This window comes from Camelina sativa, chromosome 14 (genome assembly GCF_000633955.1).
Source record: "Camelina sativa cultivar DH55 chromosome 14, Cs, whole genome shotgun sequence".
Taxonomy (NCBI): domain Eukaryota; kingdom Viridiplantae; phylum Streptophyta; class Magnoliopsida; order Brassicales; family Brassicaceae; genus Camelina; species Camelina sativa.
The window spans coordinates 25,994,624-26,001,540 of NC_025698.1; positions in this window are offsets into that span (position 1 = coordinate 25,994,624).

Below are 6,917 nucleotides of genomic sequence, written 5' to 3' on the forward strand. Positions count from 1 at the left end.
ACCGCTAAAAGTTCTTTCTCGGTTGTAGCGTACTTGCACTGAGCCTCATCCAAGGTGCGGCTGGCATAGTATAACACGTGCAACTTCTTGTCTTTTCTCTGTCCCAGAACTGCTCCCACGGCATAGTCACTCGCATCAGTCATGACCTCAAAGGGAAGGTCCCAATCTGGCGGTTGTACAATCGGAGCGCTAACCAAGGCTCCCTTGATCGTGTGAAACGCTTCCAAGCAAGCAGAATCGAAATCAAACTTCACTTCCTTACACAACAGCTGGGTAAGTGGTCTTGCTATCTTGGAGAAATCCTTAATGAACCGTCTGTAGAAACCGGCGTGGCCAAGGAAACTGCGGATCCCTTTTACCGAATTAGGCGGTTGTAAACTCATCATCACCTCAACCTTGGCTTTGTCAACCTCAATCCCCTTTTCAGAAATCTTGTGTCCCAGCACTATCCCATCTCTGACCATGAAGTGGCATTTCTCCCAATTCAGCACCAGATGTTTGTCTTCACACCGCTGCAACACCCTGCACAAATTAGACAAACAAACGGAAAAGGAGCTCCCATAGACGGAGAAATCGTCCATGAAAACTTCCATTATATCCTCAATCAGGTCAGTGAAAATGGACATCATGCATCGTTGGAAGGTCGCTGGTGCATTGCACAAGCCAAACGGCATTCTGCGGTAAGCAAAGGTGCCGTAAGGACATGTGAATGTGGTCTTCTCTTGATCGTCGGGATGGATTGGGATCTGAAAGAAACCTGAATAGCCATCTAAGAAACAGTAGTAAGGATGGTTAGCCAATCTCTCAAGCATTTGATCAATAAACGGCAAAGGAAAATGATCCTTACGGGTCGCAGCATTAAGTTTTCTATAGTCTATGCACATGCGATGTCCCGTAACTGTCCTAGTAGGAATCAACTCATCCTTATCATTCTTAACCACTGTAATTCCACCTTTCTTAGGGACTACATGAACTGGACTAATCCAGGAACTATCAGAAATAGCATAAATTACACCCGCATCTAGAAGTTTCATTATCTCTTTCTTAACAACATCCTTTAGATTCGGGTTCAACCTCCTCTGATGTTCTACCGAAGTCATTGATTCATCTTCTAGATGTATCCTATGCATGCAAAGTTCTGGTGAGATTCCTGGGATGTCATCTAGTGAATACCCTAGAGCATTTCTATACTTCCTAAGTTCACAAAGGAGCAAAGCGGTCTCTACATTGTTTAGTTCAGAGTTCACTATCACGGGGTATGTAGAGTTAGGACCTAGGAACGCGTACCTTAGCCCGGCTGGAAGTGGTTTTAGCTCTACCTTTGGAGCTCTTAACTCGCTCCAAGGACCGTCCGCTGACTTTACCGGAGCATGTGCTCCGGAATCCGGAGCAGGTGCTCCCTCGGCGGATTCCTCCCCTGATTGGTTCTCATCGTCTAGGCTGGCGTAAGCTACCAGTTGCTGGAACCGTGTACCTGCATCCAAAATGCGTGTAAAACCGTCGGCTTCCTCATTCAAGAATCCATACTTACCCTCTGCCTTTGTCAAGGCAACCTCCAACGGGTCGAGAGTGAGAACTTCATCGGTAACCTCATGTGCAACCTCTGAACCATCATCAACCACAAAAGTCTGACCATCTATCATAGGTTTCTTGAGCAGCTTATTCATCTCAAACCTTGCGATCATATCCCCCAGCTGGAGATCGATCGCTCCCCCTTGCACATCTATAATCGCACCAGCTGTGCATAAGAATGATCTACCTAAGATCAGGGGGTCACGTGGTTCTTCTTCAAGTTCCAGAACCACAAAGTCTGCTGGTATAAGCGTGTCCCCTATCTGGACATGTAAATCCTCCAACACTCCTATGGGGCGCTTGGTGGATCTATCCGCGAATACTAACGAAATCCGTGTAGACTTGAACTTCGTGTATCCCAGCCTTTTAGCCACTGAATATGGCATAAGGTTCACACTGGAACCTAGATCACAGAGGGAGTTTGCAAAAATCGTTTTACCGATTCTCACGGATAAGACAAATCGCCCTGGATCATCTCTCTTCTTTAGCACTTTGTTTTGCAGCACAGCACTGCACTCTCTTGAAACCATCATCACGTTCTCTTCCTCTGACACTCTCCCAGAAACTAACCCTTTCACATATCTCTTCAAAGCAGGTATCATCTGAACAGCATCAGCTAGGGGTAGTTTTACCGTCAATTCTCTCAACATCTCCTTGCACTTTGCATCCTCCAAATCCTTGCGAGATTTCTTAGGAGGAACAGGGTAAGGAACCCTAGGGGTGTACACGCGTGCAGGAGGTACCTCAGTAGGACCGGTCTGATCGGGAGTCGGGAGCACGTGCTCGTTGGGTGGGAGCACATGCTCGCCGGATGCTTCAGCTTCTTTTTGACTCAACGGTGGAGTCTCAGAAGCATGTTGAGGAAGGTATTCTTCAGCAATATCCTTGCCCTTGTCAAGACTAGCGGATGGTGCTTCTCTAGGGGGTAACTTCTTTCCTCCCCTTAGCTCAATCGCATTGACATACTCGTTCCGCGGGTTTGCTTCCCCTTTTCCGGGCAGAGTCCCAGGAGTTCTTTCCACGGCTTCAGCAGTTTTTGCAACCTGAACATCAAGCTTCTTCACATGTGACATTACTGCCTCATACTTCCCATTAAGGTCATTGTACATGGTATCGACCTTAACGTTGATTTCCATTGAAGCTCTTTGTTGATTCACCAAGAGTTGTTGCATCATGTTTTTCAGCTCATCTTGAGAGCTGCTAGCAGGTGAAGATCCCAACTGCTGGTTGGTGAAAGGCGGTGCTTGCTGAGAGCTTGTATATGCATGGTGGTTCCCCCCTTGAAAACAGTTTTGAGTGGGCACAAACTGTTTACCTTGGAAGTTGTTTGAGAAGGTTTTCTGATAACCCATCTGATTCTGAGCTCCTTGCTGCGGATACACCTGATCCTGAGGATTCTCCACGTTGGTGCTTCTATAGGACAAATTCGGATGGCTTCTGTAGTTCGGGTTGAAACCCCTGTTCTGCACAAAACCTTGCCCACTCACATAATTAACCTCCATCGTTTCATCCTCTCCATCACAAATCTCCTGAGCTAGCGGCATGTCTCCGGTCTCATCGACAAAATGGACAGTTTTCTGGCTCCCCTTCAGAAGAAGGTTCACCTTGGCTGTCAACTCGTCAATCTTTTGCGTATCGACACTGTTGACCTTCACGGACCTGTCATACTCAGGAGCCTTGTTGCTGGAGCTTGCAGCTAGGTTCTCAATCAACTGATATGCTCCTTCCTTAGACTTTGTCATAAAATCCCCATTGCTGGCCGAGTTGAGAGCGTTTCTGTAGTCCCAGTTAACTCCATCATAGAAAATGCCCAGAATCTGTTCATCACTGAATCCATGGTGCGGACACTCTCTACGGTACTCTTTGTACCTCTCCCAAGCCTCGCAGAAGGCTTCTCCAGTGTGCTGTTGGAACGATGAAATCTTGTTCCTCAGGGCAGCGGTCTTAGCCTTGGTGTAGAAATGGTCCAGAAACGCAGATCTACACTGTTCCCATGATGTCAGAGACCCAGGTGGCAATGACTTCAGCCAACGTGAAGCTCTATCCGCAAGAGAGAAGGGAAAGAGCTTGCACTTCAGAAAGTCTGGCGGTATCCCATTTGAACCAGTGGTGCTACATATCTCCTCAAAATTCTCGATGTGGTCCATCGGAATCTCAGCTGGGAGACCGTGAAATAGGTGCTGCTTCACTAGAGAGATCATCTGTGGCTTGATCTCAAAATCTTGTCTCGGGATGGTGGGAGGAACAATCGCCGCTCGGTTGGTGTAGAACACATGCGGGTTGTCCTTGTCCCCAATGGACGGTTGTGGCGGCGCGGCTCTTTCGTGTTGAGCACGGAGCAACTGCCCCAACTGTTGTCGAAGTTGCTGCAACTCGGCAGCCATATCCTCATTGTTTCTGTTGTCACCCATGTTGACGGATTGAAACTTTCTGTTCTTGCGGTTTGTTCTTTCTGCCAAAGAGAGCTCTGCGGCTGACAAAGCAACTAGTTCTTCGGTGTTGTTTCTTCTTGTAGATCTTCTTGACATGCACCTGAAACACACGCAAAGAAGAAGCAGAAAGACAAATCAGTAAGGTCTTAGTCTAGTAATTTCGCCGAAAACCAAAGGTAAAAATTTGGTCCCCGGCAACGGCGCCAAAAACTTGATACACAGAGTTTTAAACCCTATTTTCCTACTGCAAGTGCACAGCAAAGAAGTAGTACTTAGGGGTCGAATCCCACGAAGACCAAGTTTTACTCTATGGTTCTATTGGTTCAATTTCAAGCTAAGACAATTCAAAGTTGGGTTTGTTTGGTAACAGTAACGCGATTAAAACGGTATAAAAAGGCAATAAGCAAAACACTAGATCAGGGGTAATTCTCGAGAATTTCAGAGATAGCAACTAAACAACTATTCAGGGCATAGATTAAGTACCAGTCTAGAACTCAAACATAAATATAAACTGATCCACTGTCGTGGTATCAATAACTCTATCTGATCGATTCTGTGCGGAAACGCGGAGCACGTGCTCAGACATCCGGAGCACATGCTCGGCGGTCCATAAACCCTAAACTGTCGTTTGAGCCCAGAATCGCAGACAAGCATTAAAGAACAGGAATGATAAGTTCACAAATCACCTACACATCAACTTTCGCAGGTCTAGGATAATTTGCCCACTAATGTCTTTTCTAGCAACCTATTACACTTTTGATGAATAGATAAACCTAGAATCATAGATTGGGTGATCAAATCAACCTAAGCATTAAGTCTAACAATAGTGAAGACAATCGATTATATAAAGCCCTATTTGTGTTCTGTTGCTAACCCATGAAACCCCTTTTGAAACCCCTAATCTAGCAAAGAAAACTACTCAGACATAGAGAAATGAATCATAGCAAAAGATGAGAAATTCAATGACATAAAAATAAAAAGGGTTCAGAGAATGCTTCACAAGGTAGCCGCTCTTCTCCCTCTCACAAAAACGTCGCTCAAAAACAAAAGAAAAAGGTATATCCCTCTCTCCTAAAAACCCTAGGTTAAATAGCATACAAGTAGAGAAAAATAAGGAAAGATTCCAAATTCAAATCTCCCTATTAAAAAGCGATCTCAGCCCTCTTTCTCTCACAAAGGATCGCCTAAAATAAGGGGAATTAGGCAGGGAATCGGCGCCTAGATGCTTGCCACGTGTCGTCATGAAACTGTAGAGTTGGGAGCATGTGCTCGGAAATCGGGAGCATGTGCTCCTGGGTCTAAAATCAGCTTTCTGCTCCAATTCAACTCCTTTCTGCTCCGATTGCTCCTGCTGTTCCAATCCTTGTTTTTAGCTTCCTAGCCTCTTATTATAACCTGAAAAGGACTCAAACAACTACAAAACTATCAAATAAACGGGGTCAAAGTGAGTCAAAACCGTAACATATCACTTAGCTTGATTCACGGTTCTCTGTTAATGAATGTTAAAGGAAATGATTGATAGGATTGCATGTGTAGATTAAAGGTCAGCATCGTTTCAACAAAGTTTTTAAATAAAGTTTTTTCACCTTGCATCATAGAACTAAAAACAAGGACCTTGGTTCTAACTACTCTATTCAGCATGTTTTAGGTTCTGAGACCCTATCTTCACAGCTCTTTTCCATACTTTGTTCTTGATCGTTTGCTTGAGGGCAAGCAAAGACTAAGTTTGGGGGAGTTGATATGTCTATATTTTGTCTCTCCTTAGCATATATTTATAATGCATTTAGTTAGGATAACTCATTGTTTTGCATCATTTTCTAGTCTCTTTTATACACTTTGTATGATTAGGAAGTTTTTGCATCATCCTTGCATACATTGTGCATTTTGGAGTATTTCATGTGTCTAGGAGACGTCGGACGATCGAGTCACCCTTCGAGCCAAGCAATCGAGCCACTCTCACCCGAGCATTCGAGCCACGCAGTCCAGAACGCATCACCCGAGCCATTCTCAGGTCACCAGTCGGGAACGCATCACCCGAGCCATTCTCAGGTCACTAGTCGGGAACGCATCACCCGAGCCATTCTCAAGTCACCTGTCGGGAACACATCACTCGAGCCATTCTCGAATCGCCAATCGAGCCACTGGTTGCACACCGACCAAATCGCGCATGTCAGGAAGGTGCTCCATCTTACACGCTTCAGGAGATTCCCGAACCGACGTTCTATCTTGTCGTTTTAAGTTTTAGGGATTCACACATTTTTTACTATAAATACATTTTGTTAAGTCTTTGTCCCGGGACATCTTATCTATTATTCTCGTATTGTTTCTTTTCCTTAAGATTTACCTGGCCACAAAAAACGTTCTAAGACTTGTAATCCGACACCTTTGAGTTTATTCAGTATTTTCATTTGATTTCTTCTACAAAGTTGTTCTTCTCTTTTTAATCTATCTAAGAATGCTTGTTTCAATGTTTTCTGGGTTTGCATCCTTGATGATGATTTCCGGATCTGAGTAGTGTGGTAGTTCTTGAGGATGGGATAGATTAGGTGGAGGATCTTAGGATGTAGAGTGTTTAAGCTTTGATTTGTATGATCCCTTCTGGTCTAGAGTTAGAAATACTAGTTTCTCTCTGATCAATTGGAACTAGGTCTTAGACATTTCCGCACCCAAAAGGTGTTCGATGAAATGTCTGACCAACTAGTGCCAAAGACTTACGTTCCTAGTCTAAGAGATTAGTTGTCTAGGATGTTTGTTGACGTGAATGAACTTGTTTGTCATGCCACACTTGATCATGTTTCTCTAGCGAGAGCTAGGTTTGGAAGTGGTTGAGTCTGAGTAGCTTCTGTCAAGAGATTGAATTAGCTAAGTCGTGATGTTCATTGTTTAGGGATAGTTTGCTTGTGGCATGTTAAA